Source organism: Dryas octopetala, chromosome 2 (genome assembly GCF_963921425.1).
Source record: "Dryas octopetala chromosome 2, drDryOcto1.1, whole genome shotgun sequence".
Classification (NCBI taxonomy): Eukaryota; Viridiplantae; Streptophyta; class Magnoliopsida; order Rosales; family Rosaceae; genus Dryas; species Dryas octopetala.
The window spans coordinates 8857129-8872695 of NC_141367.1; the positions used below are offsets into that span (position 1 = coordinate 8857129).

General features: G+C 39.8%; 1 non-coding gene across 1 annotated transcript; it reads right to left on the reverse strand.

The window, feature by feature from the left end:
• Window positions 1-2860: 2860 nt before the first annotated feature.
• On the reverse strand, window positions 2861-2967 carry LOC147292892 (small nucleolar RNA R71). Its single transcript, XR_015120952.1, has one exon. It is a non-coding gene; the product is annotated as a small nucleolar RNA R71 (small nucleolar RNA).
• Between the last annotated feature and the right edge of the window lie 12600 nt (window positions 2968-15567).

Here is a 15567-nt window from a genome sequence, read left to right on the forward strand (position 1 = left end):
CTGGTTGAACTAGGAAACCTAACCCAACTAGGGAAAGGAGTCCTAGTGACACTAGGAGACCCCAGGGGCAATATGGTCATTACGAGAAGTCGAAACGGATAAGGAATCTCTCATTTCCAAGAAATCCTAGTTGCACCAGGAAATGTTTTTCAAGGTTCCAGAAGCTTCCAGAAGGTGGTGGAAATCCATGGAAATGAATGGAGGGAAGAAATGAATTTGAATTCAAATGGAAATGAGGGGCAAAATGGGAAGTCAAAAGTGGAGGGCCCATGGGCCCTAGGGATGCCAAACCAAGTGGGCCATGCATGCACATGCATGGGCCCAAACCCTAGCAGCCCAAAAGCCACACGCAAGGAGGTAGATGGCAGCCATGCATGCGCATGCATGCCATGCAAACCCTAGCAAGACAAGGGGCCATGCGCAAGCCCAAGGTGACAAGCCCAAGATGGAAGCCCATGGAGTGAAACCCTAGCCCATCTTGTGCAAGCAGCTGAAGCCCAACATGGAAGCCCAAGACTACCAGCCCATGCGCCAAGGAGGGACCCTAGCTAGGCTAGGCGTGAGCCACTCAAGCCCAAAGGGACCAGCCCATGCCGCAAGCCCAAGGGTCAGCTAACCCTAGCTGATGCCGCAAGGAACTAGGAAAGGGAAACCTAGCAGCCGCATGTTTCCTCTTCCTTGCCTCTCAAGGAAGGCTTCTCCTATTTAAACCTCCTCATTCAGACTTTTAGAGACACCTTTTAATCATTATTTTTCCTCCTACTCCAGCCGAAACCTCTCTCCCTCTTTGTTTTATTTTTCTGTTCTAGGTTTTTAATTTCAGAATTTAGTCTTGTTCTAGGGAGAGCTAGCCGAAGGTAAAGAGAGAAAGAGAAGTGGCGTGGCTGCAAGGAGGGACACCCCTAAGTCGCAAGCCCTAGCTCACCATAGCCGTGAGCCAATTGCTTGTGCAAGGTGCCTTCCCTTCCTTGTCTTGCCGCAGCCTCTTCCCCTTGCTTCTTCTGATTTTTGTTCTAGTTTCTTCTTTTATTGTTGAATAATGGTTTCTGAATTTATTTAATTTAAGTTTCTGAATTTAATTAGTTTATAGCTTTGGTTTTATTTAATGCATGTTTCAGATTCTAATTAGTTTATATTTGTCAATCTAGTTTAGTTGTGGTTCTGATTTTAATTAGTGCATGCATTTAATCTTGTGTACTTTATGTTTCTGATTTTATTTAATTGATGCACTTTAAATTAGTTGTTTAGTTTATGTTTCTAAGTTTGTTTAATTTGCGTTTCTGATTTCCGTTAACAATCATGAATTGGGACTTTATTTATTTGTTGCTGTTTTGTTTCTTTTATTTGTTTTATTTAAATATGTAGGTTAGTTATTCTATCTTGCATGTTAGTTGTAGGTCGATTAATGGATTCGTATGCTTTAACAAATCGTTTATCCGTCTCTTGGTCTGTTAGTTTGATGTTTGCACGTATTAAATTTCCACTATCTATTAAAACCCCCGTCACTAGTTGTTTGCATCCTTTGACTGGCCACCTTAGGGTAATTGCATCTAGTTTATCTGTTAGGTTTAGCTGTGAAATAGTCAAAGACACTAAACCACAAGTAACAAGGGAATAAGGGATTATTCTTGGTAGTGGGGTTGGGCGACCTCTATAAGGAAATAGTCAAAGCTTATATGTTGTGCATGTTTGACGTTCTCATAAAACTTAATGACTCCTGCATGGGTAACAGCTGCCCTAGCTTGAACTAGGGAACATGTAGGTTAACTAGCTAAGGAAGGCCCAAGAAGCTCTTAGTTTATGCATTAGGAGAACAATGGCGAGAAAGTAACTAGCCAAACCTTTTTAGCTGTCAAACTTTAATATGTTGTGTTCAAATTAACTGTCATTAGCCTTGGATGGTTATTGCATGCTTATCTGATTTGAAACTGAAAATTAACATTGCAAGATAGAATAAAGTGTGTGTGCGTGTGGTGATGTGTGTGTGTGTTTCCATCTTTCAAAACCCCCCATTTAGTTATTCGAGTGATTAATTGCATTGATTTGTTGTTTATTAACCATTCCCTGTGGGATCGACCTCGTGCTTGTACGCTTTGCTACTGATGCGATTCGTGCACTTGCGAGTAAACTTAGAATGAGATAATTGTTTATTTTATTCTAAGAAAACACATCAACAAGTTTTTGGCGCCGTTGCCGGGGAATGGTGTCTAATATCAATGAATTGGTGTAATTAGTCATTAGAATTAGGTTATATTAGTTAGATTTCAGTTTTTGTTAATTTTTAGTTTTTAATAAATGCCATGCCTTTATTTGCATTCTTTCTACTGATTTTGTGTTTTCTCTTGATTAGGTGTGTTTTATGAACCCTGAGCTTGTTGCTAGGTTGGAGAGGCTCAAGAACGAAGCTTTAGGTGCATCACAAGTCAGCCCGCAACCTAGTGCATCAGATTCGAGTAGTGAAGAGACTGAGAGTGTCGACATGGCTGAAGCAAATGAGATAGTGCCGCAGCCCCTGAGCCATTTTTCAGCACCTTCGCTGCCCACTCAACCATCATGCATTCGGTATGCCACCATAGCCACTGATTTCGAAATCAAGAGTGGTCAGATACACTTGTTGCCGAGCTACCATGGGCTGAATGGGGAGGATCCGATCCACTTTTTGAAGGAGTTTTCCGGGGTTTGTGAAGCCGCACAATTGAGGGGCCTGAACGCTGATCAGTACCGTTTGAGGATGTTCCCTTTTGCGCTTAAGGACAAGGCAAAGAGGTGGTTGTATTCGCTGCCCAGTGGTTCCATTTCGACATGGGATGATCTTTCGAGCAAGTTTTTGAACAAGTTCTATTCCATTTCCAAGACTAATTCGATTCGGAAGGAGATCCTTGGATTTGTGCAAAAGGCGGACGAACCATTCCATGAGACTTGGGACAGATTCAATGAGTTACTTACTAGCTGCCCACACCATAACTTATCTCCTTGGTATGTGATTTGCTGTTTTTATCAGGGATTGTTGGAAAGAGACCAAGCCAAGGTGGATTCGGCATGTGGTGGTGCATTTATGTCAAAAACGGAGGATGAGGCTACAGAATTGTTTGAGTCGCTTTCTTTGAGTTCTCAACAATGGGATTCCAATCGTGCAAGAGGAGGACCAAAGAGAGGGTTATATGAGGTGGCTGATGTGCCAAACACCATGGAGGGACAGATTATGGAAATCAAGACTATGGTGCAGAAGTTATCTTTGGCTCAAGAGAAGATGATGAGTGCGCAAGGACCAGGGGGTGACGTGGAACAAGTGAACCAAGTTGGGAGCTATCCTAGGGTGCCGTATGACCCATATTCCAACACTTACAACCCTGGATGGAAGAACAACCCGAATTTCAGGTGGAGCAACAACAATAGACAACAAGTTAGTGGGAGCACCAACAAGCCGTATGTGCACCCTAATGCCGAGAGGTCTAGTTTGGAGGACAAGATTGCTCAGATTGCTCAAAGCACCACTTCCCTTGCCCAAAGCACCAACGCCTTCATGAACCGTACCGAGCAGCAGATGCAAGCCAATTCGAAGGCTATTGCACACTTGGAGAGTCAAATGGGTCAGATTGCCACGACTTTGGGTCAGAGAGAGAAGGGGAAGTTGCCAAGTCAGCCCATCGTCAACCCAAAGAATGAAGAGCATGTAAATGCTATTTTGAGGACTACTCCAAGAAAAAGAGTTAGAATGGTCAAGACTAAGGTGGTGAAGGAAGTGATTGAGATCAGTGATAGTGAGGAAGAGGAGGACCCAGATATGACTGAAGAACATAAGGATACACGTGTGATTCCCCTCATTCCGGACATTGACATCACCAAATTTCCAGCAACCATGAGGGAATTGAAGTCTATTGAGAAGAAGGTTGAGAAGCAAGGGCATAGTCACAATGTTCCTAGGGAGATTCGTGGTTATCTCTTTGCATCTTTTCCAAGCAAGAAGAAGGATCCGGGCTCGTTGGTCATATCATGCAGCATAGGGGAGCATAAGATCACCAATGCCTTAATTGACAGTGGTGCAGCTATCAATGTCATGCCGCTGGTTGTGTTCGAGAGGCTTGGATTTAAGGAGGCTGATTTGCAACCATTTGATGCGGACATTCGCTTCGCCAACGCTTCAGCCCAACAAGCTTGTGGTATGCTTGTGGATGTTTTGGTTAAATGTCGTAAATTACTAATCCCCTCTGATTTCATAGTGCTAGATGTGCCGACAATTCCGGGCGACGTCTCTATTATTCTTGGGAGACCATTTTTGTGCACCTCTAACATGGAGTACAAAGCATTGGAGAGCGCCATGACAATTCGGCACTACACCAAGCAAGAGGTGTATTTGCTCACTTCCGAGATGCCAGAAAACGAGGAGATCACTTTTTATGGAGAGGAGAAGTCCGAGATGGAGAGCTTCCTCAGTTCGATCCTAGGGAATGCCGAGAGTAGCAATGGCAAGAGGAAGAGGGAAGGACGCAAGTAAAGGAGATGGCAATGTCAGGCTGAAGACAGAAAAACAAGCGCTTATTGGGAGGCAACCCAAGTTTTTGTTTCGAATAATGGAGGAGAAGTCGTTGAGGACCAAGGAGGCCGCGCCTACCTTTGGAGTGTCCACGCTTGCATATGCAAGTAAACAGTTTCTTTATTTCGCTTCATAAGACAATTTTTCATTTTGTTGTGTTTATTTGGTTTTGGATGTTTGCAATTTCCCGTTTCGCTTAATTTGATCATTCTTGCATTTATTTCATATACATTGAGGGCAATGTATCATTTAAGTGTGGGGGGAAGGGCAATTGTCATTTGTTAGGTGTTTTTAGGTTAGAACAAGTGTTTAGGGTGTTTTAAGTGTTTTTGAGTGTTTTTAGAAAAAAAAAAGAAAAAATTTTCGTTTTTAGTGTTTTTAGGTGTTTTTAGGTTAGGAAAAAACTTTTTCTTTTGTTTTTAAACTTAGGGTGTCAAAACCCACATCAAAATGCACGTTTTCATTAGATCTCATTCACCTTAGTGATGGATGTGATTCTTTTGAAGTGTGCGACATTGTTTTAAAAACAAAAAGTTTTTGAGTCGTTTTGGTTGTTTCAGGTCGTTTTGAGTCCCCAACTAATTGATTTGAGTGTGCACGATTGTTATGAGCATGTTTTAGTATTGTGTGTATATTTGATGTTCTTTTCATTCTAATAGTGTTCCATAGCATATCTTGCAATTCTATGTCATTTGGCCTTGTTGATATGAATTTAGGTTGTGATTAGCATTACTAATGATTATATGCATAATAGAGTAGACTTGCATGACCTAAGTGAGCTTTTGAGCCCTGTTCTTCAATTCTTGAGTGTTGCGCGCCACTCTGATTCTATCATTGTCATATAAGTCGTTGTTTCGATCTCATTGTCTTTCATTTGGTCATTTGCTTGGAATATGCATAATCTTGAATCAATGAGCTAGAACTCTCTTCTTGTGTACACAAAGCATGTGGTATATGCATAACTCTTGAGAAATGAATTTAGGCCCTGTTTGTGTACCCCATAGCCTGAAAGCCTACCCAATACATGTTTTATCCTTAGTTACCCATTTTGAGCCTTTTAAGCCGTTTTCTTGGTTACCCCATACCAAACCCTAAGTTTGGGGGTGTACACCCCCTTTTACCTGTTTTATCCTTTTTATGGTGTTGCAAGTTGTTTATATGTTGATTGAGGTGAAAAAGAAGTGAAAATGCATAGCTTGTACAAAAATGTGTTAGAAAAGTATGTATGCCGTACCCAAAGAAAAGAAAAAGAAAAGAAATGGGACGGTTTCAAAAAAAAAAAAAAAAAAAAAAAAAAAAAAAAAAAGAGCAAAAAGAGTTCAAAGTAAGCTATGAAGTGCAAAGAAGCAAAGTGTACCTCAGAATGTTCTATTGATGCTTGCAATTCCATGAAATTAGCCCTTTGTGTTTCCTTTTCATTTCAATACCCTATCCTAGCCTAAGCCTTCATTATAACCCTATTAAAGTCCTAGCTGATCTCAAGAGTGTGTATTATACTTATGTGGAGTCTATTTAAGAAGGGAGCCTATGGCTATTGATTCTATTTCAAGCATTTGTATTCCTTTCATGAGATCAGTATTCTTTCTAAAATGTGCCTTTATTTCATGTACATATGTGAGCTAATTGTTTTTGTTACATAATTCCTTTCACATATACTTTTGAGTGCACATATCAACCCAATTCTTGAGTGTTATCATTGAGAGTATGCCATAGTGAGGATTGGAGTTGAATCTATTGTGTATGTATTGATTTAGTCTTGTTTGTCTAATACTTGGATTTGTGTCAAGGATGGCCTATATGACAATAGAGGAGCGAGGTATGTTATTTGAAATGTTATTAGAATTTGAAGAATACCATTTATATGCTTTGCTTTCTTATGTGATTAATGGTTGTGCGCATGAATTCAGTTGTTGGGATGTTAGAGTCAGTCTTGAGTCTTTTCTTTCCTTTATTTGCTCGAGGACTAGCAAAATCTAAGTTTGGGGGTGTGATGAGTGTGCATTTTGCATCACTTTATGATACTAATTCCTTAACCTAGAGTGTTAGAACTCGCTATTTTGTGTTTCTTGTCTTGTTTTTGTGTTTTCAGGTCAAATGAAGCAGAAATGAGAAAAAGAAGCAAATGGAGCCATTTTGAGACAATTCCTGGTCAAACCAGGAAAACGAGTGAAATTCTGGTCAAACCAGGAAAAGTGCAGAAATCCTAGTCAAATGAGGATTCCTAGTCACACTAGGAAACATCAAGTCCAGAACCATCATTGCGGAGCCAGAAATGTGAAATCCTGATTCGAACAGGAAATCCTGGTTGAACTAGGAAACCTAACCCAACTAGGGAAAGGAGTCCTAGTGACACTAGGAGACCCCAGGGGCAATATGGTCATTACGAGAAGTCGAAACGGATAAGGAATCTCTCATTTCCAAGAAATCCTAGTTGCACCAGGAAATGTTTTTCAAGGTTCCAGAAGCTTCCAGAAGGTGGTGGAAATCCATGGAAATGAATGGAGGGAAGAAATGAATTTGAATTCAAATGGAAATGAGGGGCAAAATGGGAAGTCAAAAGTGGAGGGCCCATGGGCCCTAGGGATGCCAAACCAAGTGGGCCATGCATGCACATGCATGGGCCCAAACCCTAGCAGCCCAAAAGCCACACGCAAGGAGGTAGATGGCAGCCATGCATGCGCATGCATGCCATGCAAACCCTAGCAAGACAAGGGGCCATGCGCAAGCCCAAGGTGACAAGCCCAAGATGGAAGCCCATGGAGTGAAACCCTAGCCCATCTTGTGCAAGCAGCTGAAGCCCAACATGGAAGCCCAAGACTACCAGCCCATGCGCCAAGGAGGGACCCTAGCTAGGCTAGGCGTGAGCCACTCAAGCCCAAAGGGACCAGCCCATGCCGCAAGCCCAAGGGTCAGCTAACCCTAGCTGATGCCGCAAGGAACTAGGAAAGGGAAACCTAGCAGCCGCATGTTTCCTCTTCCTTGCCTCTCAAGGAAGGCTTCTCCTATTTAAACCTCCTCATTCAGACTTTTAGAGACACCTTTTAATCATTATTTTTCCTCCTACTCCAGCCGAAACCTCTCTCCCTCTTTGTTTTATTTTTCTGTTCTAGGTTTTTAATTTCAGAATTTAGTCTTGTTCTAGGGAGAGCTAGCCGAAGGTAAAGAGAGAAAGAGAAGTGGCGTGGCTGCAAGGAGGGACACCCCTAAGTCGCAAGCCCTAGCTCACCATAGCCGTGAGCCAATTGCTTGTGCAAGGTGCCTTCCCTTCCTTGTCTTGCCGCAGCCTCTTCCCCTTGCTTCTTCTGATTTTTGTTCTAGTTTCTTCTTTTATTGTTGAATAATGGTTTCTGAATTTATTTAATTTAAGTTTCTGAATTTAATTAGTTTATAGCTTTGGTTTTATTTAATGCATGTTTCAGATTCTAATTAGTTTATATTTGTCAATCTAGTTTAGTTGTGGTTCTGATTTTAATTAGTGCATGCATTTAATCTTGTGTACTTTATGTTTCTGATTTTATTTAATTGATGCACTTTAAATTAGTTGTTTAGTTTATGTTTCTAAGTTTGTTTAATTTGCGTTTCTGATTTCCGTTAACAATCATGAATTGGGACTTTATTTATTTGTTGCTGTTTTGTTTCTTTTATTTGTTTTATTTAAATATGTAGGTTAGTTATTCTATCTTGCATGTTAGTTGTAGGTCGATTAATGGATTCGTATGCTTTAACAAATCGTTTATCCGTCTCTTGGTCTGTTAGTTTGATGTTTGCACGTATTAAATTTCCACTATCTATTAAAACCCCCGTCACTAGTTGTTTGCATCCTTTGACTGGCCACCTTAGGGTAATTGCATCTAGTTTATCTGTTAGGTTTAGCTGTGAAATAGTCAAAGACACTAAACCACAAGTAACAAGGGAATAAGGGATTATTCTTGGTAGTGGGGTTGGGCGACCTCTATAAGGAAATAGTCAAAGCTTATATGTTGTGCATGTTTGACGTTCTCATAAAACTTAATGACTCCTGCATGGGTAACAGCTGCCCTAGCTTGAACTAGGGAACATGTAGGTTAACTAGCTAAGGAAGGCCCAAGAAGCTCTTAGTTTATGCATTAGGAGAACAATGGCGAGAAAGTAACTAGCCAAACCTTTTTAGCTGTCAAACTTTAATATGTTGTGTTCAAATTAACTGTCATTAGCCTTGGATGGTTATTGCATGCTTATCTGATTTGAAACTGAAAATTAACATTGCAAGATAGAATAAAGTGTGTGTGCGTGTGGTGATGTGTGTGTGTGTTTCCATCTTTCAAAACCCCCCATTTAGTTATTCGAGTGATTAATTGCATTGATTTGTTGTTTATTAACCATTCCCTGTGGGATCGACCTCGTGCTTGTACGCTTTGCTACTGATGCGATTCGTGCACTTGCGAGTAAACTTAGAATGAGATAATTGTTTATTTTATTCTAAGAAAACACATCAACAGTACAAGACTAGGTCTGGTTGAAGACGTGAAATTTAGCGCTTCTTGGGAGGCAACCCAAGGGATAGATGACAACGAGGAGGTGATTTGGTACATGTGCATGGGCGAGCCATTTTCACACCAGTCAAGGTATGTTTTCACCCTCTCTTTGCTCAGTTCAGTAATTTTGTTTTATTTGTTGTTTTTCCCTTCCTCTTTTCATTACATTGTGCATTACATTTGTCATTCATTTAAAACATTGAGGACAATGTTTCTTTTAAGTTTTGGGGTGGAGAATGCAATGCATTTTTGGTATAAAAATAAAATAAAAATTTAAAAATTTTTTTAACTTTTGTTGTAGATTAAGGGTATCAAACCCACATTAAAATGCATCTGTTCTTAAGATTTCATTCACCGTAGTGATGGATTCGAATCTTTAGAAGCATGCAACAGTATTTTTGAGTATTTTTGTTTGTTTTAAGTCTTGAGTCCCCAACTAATTGATTTCATTATGTATGGTTATTTTAAGCATGTCTAGCCCGTATATATAGTATGTATTCTTCTTTATCTAGTATTGTTTCGTAACATGCTTTACAACTCTATGGACTTGTGGCCTTGTTTTCATGAACTTAAGTGATGACTTGCATGTCTAGAGATGCATATACTTAATAGAGTTGACTTGTATGACCTAAGTGAGCTTTTGAGCCCTGTACTTCAATTCTTGAGTGTTAACATTACTCTAATATTTTCTTGTCATATAAAGTCGTTGTGATCTCATTATTCTCTATTTTGATTAAGTACTTGGAATATAATTGTGAATCAAAGAGCTAGAACTTCTCTCTTATTCTATACAAAGCATAGATATAACTACATGAATCTTAGGAGATGATATTAGGCTTTATTTGTTTTTAACCCATAGCCTAAAGCCTACCCTATGTTATTACCCTAGTCGAACATTTTGAGCCTAATGACCTTTTCTTTGTTTACCCCTATACCAAACCCTAAGTTTGGGGGAGTTTCACTCTTCTACCTGTTTACCTTACCTATGGATTTGCATTGAGCTAGTGAGCTGTGAGGTTGAAAAGACATGTCTATGCATAGCTCGAAAGAGAAGGAATTATGCTTAAGATTGTTTGTCGTTCTCTTGAAAAAAAAAAAAAAAAAAAGGATTAAAGGGAAGGGACAATTTCAAAAGATTGAAGTATGAGTGCAAATTATGCAAGGAATACCTCTATTGTTTTCTTTGTGCAAATCCATAGTCTGTACCCTTTGTTATCCATTTCATTTCAATACCTTATCCTAACCTAAGCTCCATTACAACCCTTATAAAAGACCTAATAAATCTTGGAGAGTTGTAGTTCACTTTTGTAGAGTCTAGATAAAAGGGAAGCTTATGGTTATTGATTCTGTTCCAAGTATTTTAATTCCTTCTATTGAGACCAGTGTTTTTGTTTCATTGTGCCTTTCTTTCATGATTAATATGTGAATTTTTTGTATTTGTTAACATATCATCTCTCACATATACTTGAGTGCATGTGTTAACCCAATCTCTGAGCGTTTTATTGTTGAGAGTATGCCTTAGTGAGAATTGGAGTTGAATCTATTTTGTGTATGCTGATTTGGTCTTGTCTGTCTAACACTTGAGTTTGTGCCAAGGATGGTCTATACGCTTCATGGAGGAGCAAGGTATGTTAATTGAAGCATTATTAGAAATTGAAGAATAAATTCTATATGTACCTTGCTTGACTATACTATTGATGACTGTACTCATGAAGTCATGTGTTGGGATGTTTTGAGTCTGTCTTGAGTCTTTTCTTTGTTCTTTTTGCTCGAGGACTAGCAAAATCTAAGTTTGGGGGTGTGTTGAGTGCTCATTTTACACTACTTTATGACACTAACTCCCTAACTCAGAGCGAAAGAACTCGATATTTTGTGTGTTGTTAGTTTGTTTTTGTTCTTATAGGATAAAATGAGCAAAGAAGAGAAAAGGAGCCAAAAGAGCCATTTTTAGACATTTCCTAGTCAAACTAGGAAAAGTGGAGAAATCCTCGTCACACCAAGAAATGCTGAATCTCAGTCAAACTAGGATTCCTAGTCTCACAAGGAAAGAGCAAGCTTGAATAAGAAGGAATCATGACAATCCGAAGCCAGAAATGAGAAATCCTAGTTGGAGCAGGAAATTCTGTTTGAACTAGGAAACCTAATCTGAGTAGGAAATGGAGTCCTAATGAAGATAGGAGTCATAAGGGGCAAAATGGTAATTGTGAAATTCCAAGTGAGACAGAAATCCTAAGTCAATAAGGATTCCTAAGTGGACAAGGAGAAGTGGTCAAAAGTCAAAGTCAACAAGTCAAAGGTTCTAGAAGCTTCTGGAAGACATTGGGCCAAAACACAAATGGATAAGATGAATTTCGGCCAAGGTGATGGACTTGGGCCAGGCATGAAACCCTAAGGAGGGTGCGGCATGGGCTTAAGTAGAACCCTAGGGGCTGGCGCATGGACTTAAGTGAAGGGCCATGTCATTGGCGCATGGGCTGAAGGCTTTGAGCTTGGTAATGGTCCATTAGGTTAAATTTCAGCAATCCCACATTGAAGAGAAATAGAAACAGCAGCCTCACTCACCTCTATAAATATATCCTTATAATTCAGAAAGGGGGTTCACTCCTTTTTAATTTTCAGAAACCTTAGCTAGCCTCTCTCTCCCTTTTTCTTGCCGCACACCCTTGCTTCTCTCTCTCTCTCTCTCTCTTTCTTTTCTTTTTCTCACGCAAACCCTAGCTGCCTCACCATCTCTTTCTTTTCTCTTGCCGCAGCCCCCATCATCTCCTTCTCTTTTCTTTATTTTTCTGCCACAGCCACCTATCTTTGTTTTCTTTTATTTTTGGGCTGAACTGAAGAAGGAGGAGGAAGTCAAGCCGCAGCCACCACCACCTAGCCGCACCACCTTCTTGTTGCCACCACTTTACCGAGCACCCCAGTAGTCTTGCCGTGGAGCCCAAACCGAGCTGCAGCCATCACACCACCTTGCAGCCACACCGTCCAAGGGTGGAGCCGCCTCCACCTCGTCATCCGTGGCTTGATCTCTCTTCCCTTCATTTTTGTGTTCATTGTTTTAATTGTGCATTATTTATTTATGGATTTAATTATGTGTAGCTGAATATTGGGCTAGGGCTAGGATGAAGCCCTAGCGACGCTATTTACTTTCACTATGGATTATTGATATTTTAATTATTTACATGTTGACAAATCTTGGATCTCTGTTTCAATTGACTCTATTTTCTTCGCATCTTTGACTGATCACCTTAGGTTGCATGCATCTAGATTTATGTTGTGAAACTAAACAAGCTCAAAAGGATGATAGTTTCAGTAGGCAACAAATGGGTATCCGAAGATAATATTCATGAGAAAAGGGATCATAGATGATATAGGGTACATTAATTTGGAGCTATGCGCTATGTGTTTGTCACTCTGACAAATTGTAATGACTCTTGCATGGGTAACAGCTGCCTTAGATTAGCACTAGGGAACATGCAAGTTAACTGGCTAAGGGAGGCCCAAGAAGCTCTTAGTTATGCACAGTAAGGGGAGTAATTGCTAAAAGTAACTAATCAAACCTTTTAGTAGACGAACTTTGTTGACATGTTTATACTTTGATTGTTAATATCCATAGTAAAGTGAATGGTATGCTAGTGGTGGATTCTGACCCCTAATGTTTCTTTATTATTGTTTTATCCAATTTCATTCAGTTTATTATTTTAAAGTTCTGTTACTTCTTTGTTAGTTTAGTCTAGTTTCAAAAACCAATCAAAAACCCTCCATTTGCATGTGTGAGTTAGAGTTGAGTTAATTGAATTTAATTGAGTTAGTAATTATAATACTAGTACAATTCCCTGTGGGATCGACCTCGTATTTGTAAGCTTTGCTACTCCGCGATTAGTGCACTTGCGAGTTAACCTAGAGTTGTTAAAAAAGTTTAATATAATTGCTCTAGGAAAACATACAACAACATGCAAGATTGAATAAATAAACCTACATAATTAAATTAATAAAAGAAAACTGAAATAAATAAACAAAATCTCAATCCATATTAATATAAAAATCAGAAACACAAACTAATAATAAAATCAGAATTCTAGACAAAAAGAAAATAAAAAACCAAGAGATGCATCACTATGGTGGCTGCGGCAAGAAGAGAAGAAGAAGGAGGCACCTCGCAAGCTGGAGGAACCCACGGCAAGGTGAGCTAGGGCTTGCGGCAAGGCTGGCTTCCTTCTCTCTCTAACTTGTCACGCCACACTCTCTCTCTTCCTCTCTCTAAGTTTCAGCTATTTCTCTCTCTAACTTTCTAAAAATACAAAATTATGAAAACTGAAAAATAACTAGGAGGAGGGGAGTCTGAGTTCTGAAGGTATATGATGTACTTATAGAGGAGAAATCCTTGTGAGACAAGGCTAGGTTAATTGCGGCAGCAGCTAGGGTTTTGGAGAGATGGGCTTGCGGCAAGGCTTGGCTTGTGGGCTTAAGTGAGTCACGCCTAGGCTAGCTAGGGTTTCACTTCATGCGCATGGGCTGCTGGTCTTGAGCTGGCGCATTGGGCATGCATCTTGGGCTGAAGTGGCTTGCACAAGGTGGGCTAGGGTTTGCGTGATGGGCTGCCACCTTGAGGCTTGCGCATTGGGCTTAATCTTGGGCTGGTGCATGCATGCATGCATGGCCCCTTCAGATTTCGGCATTGCATAGGCCCATGGCCCATTTGACTTGTTGACTTGTCATCTTTGACCCTTGACCATTGACTTTGACTCCCCATTTTGCCCCTCATTTCCATTTGAATTTGAATTCATTTCTTCCCTCTATTCATTGCATGGATGTCCACCACCTTCTAGAAGCTTCTGGAATCTTGACTTTGTAGAGTTGACTTTGACCAACATTTCCTAGTCCAACTAGGATTTCTTGTAAATGAAGGATTCATTATCCATTTCGACTTCTCGTAATGACCATATTGCCCCTGGAGTCTCCTAGTGTCATTAGGACTCATTTCCCTAGTAGGGTTAGGTTTCCTAGTTCAACCAGGAATTCCTGTTCCAATCAGGATTTCTCATTTCTGGCTCCGCAATGATGGTTCTGGACTTGATGTTTCCTAGTGTGACTAGGAATCCTCATTTGACTAGGATTTCTGCACTTTTCTTGGTTTGACCAGGATTTCACTCGTTTTCTTAGTTTGACCAGGAAATGTCCCAAAATGGCTCCATTTGCTTCCTTTTCCTATTTCTGCTTCATTTGACCTGAAAACACAAAAACAAGACAAGAAACACAAAATATCGAGTTCTAACACTCTAGGTTAAGGAATTAATATCATAAAGTGATGCAAAATGCACACTCATCACACCCCGAAACTTAGATTTTGCTAGTCCTTGAGCAAATAAAATAAAGAAAAGACTCAAGACTGACTCTAACATTCCAACAATTAAATTCATGCGCACAACCATTAATCACATAGGAAAGCAAGGCATATAGGTTGCATTCTCCAAATTCTAATAACATTTCAAATAACATACATCGCTCCTCTATTATCATATAGGCCATCCTTGACACAAATCCAAGTGTTAGATAAACAAAACTAAATCAATACATACATAATAGATTCAACTCCAATCCTCACTATGGCATACTCTCAATTATAAACACTCAAGAATTGGGTTAATATGTGCACTCAAAGATATATGTGAGAGGAAATATGTAATCAAAAACAATTAGCTCACATATGTACATGAAATAACGGCACATTTAGAAAGAAAATACTGATCTTATGGAAAGGAATCCAAATGCTTGAAATAGAATCAATGACCATAGGCTCCCTTCTCAAATAGACTCCACATAATAATACACACCTCGATCTTGAGATTAGCTAAGGCTTAAATAGGGTTATAATGAAGGCTTAGGCTAGGATAGGGTATTGAAATGAAAGGAAAACACAAAGGGCAATGGACCAACTGATGAGTGTGCATTTTGCATAAAAAATTTTCGGGTTGCTAGAAAGACATAGAGAAGCACTTTTTCAAATTAGAATTAGTGTTCTAGACCTAATGAACCACATTTGGTGTTAAGAATGCACGAAAACGTCATTTCGGTGCAAACTTGGTCCAATTTTGGCCAAATTGCACCACACCGTGCCCGTTCGGCAAGAAAAACATGGAGAAGCACTTTCTCATATTAGGACTAAAGTTCTAGACTTATTGAACCACATTTGGTGTTAAGAACGCATGAAAACGTCATTTCAGTGTAAATTGCGTCCAATATAGTTCAAATTGTACAAAAATGGATCCGGTTGGCACGAAAGACATGGAGAAGCACTTTCTCATATAAGGATTAGCGTTCTAGACCTAATCAACCAAATTTGGTGTTAAGAACGCAAGAAAAAGTCATTTCGGTGCATAGTTGGTCCAAATTGCATTAAAAAGTTCCCGGTTGGCAACAAAGACATCGAGAAGCATTTTTTCAAATTAGAATTGGCGTTCTAGACCTAATAAACCACATTTGGTGTTAAGAACGCACGAAAACGTCGTTTCAGTGCAAACTTGG